At 65.8% G+C, this 304-nt stretch overlaps 1 protein-coding gene across 1 annotated transcript in view; it reads right to left on the bottom strand.

Moving 5' to 3' along the window:
- The window catches only part of HYOU1 (hypoxia up-regulated 1), a 32,129-nt gene that overhangs the window by 30,579 nt on the left and 1,246 nt on the right, over positions 1 to 304 (bottom strand). The window lies entirely within an intron of this gene.

The following is a 304-nucleotide window of genomic DNA, read 5'->3' as shown; positions in this document are numbered from 1 at the left end:
ACGAGTCAGGTCCTGGCAGCTCTCCTGCCATGGAGCATCTCGCCCAGGGCCATGCCATGCTGCCCGCAAGGCTGCAGGATGGCCGGCAACCAGCAGCCAGGACGATCGTGCCATGCACGCAGCAGCACGGGTGCCTTCGGGCACGGCTGGCAGATCACGGCAGCAACTGCACCAAAGACAACTCCAGAGGAAGGGGGCCGGGACCCCCCTCCTCAGCCACTGAGCCGAGTGAAACACCCACAGCAATTTCCCGGCCACCTCCAGCAAGCTGAATGCTACAGTGGTGGCCGCCCCCCCCCGCGAA

Source organism: Pygoscelis adeliae, unplaced genomic scaffold, assembly GCF_000699105.1.
Source record: "Pygoscelis adeliae isolate BGI_AS28 unplaced genomic scaffold, ASM69910v1 Scaffold855, whole genome shotgun sequence".
Taxonomy (NCBI): Eukaryota; Metazoa; Chordata; class Aves; order Sphenisciformes; family Spheniscidae; genus Pygoscelis; species Pygoscelis adeliae.
This window is presented reverse-complemented; position numbering and strand designations above follow the sequence as displayed.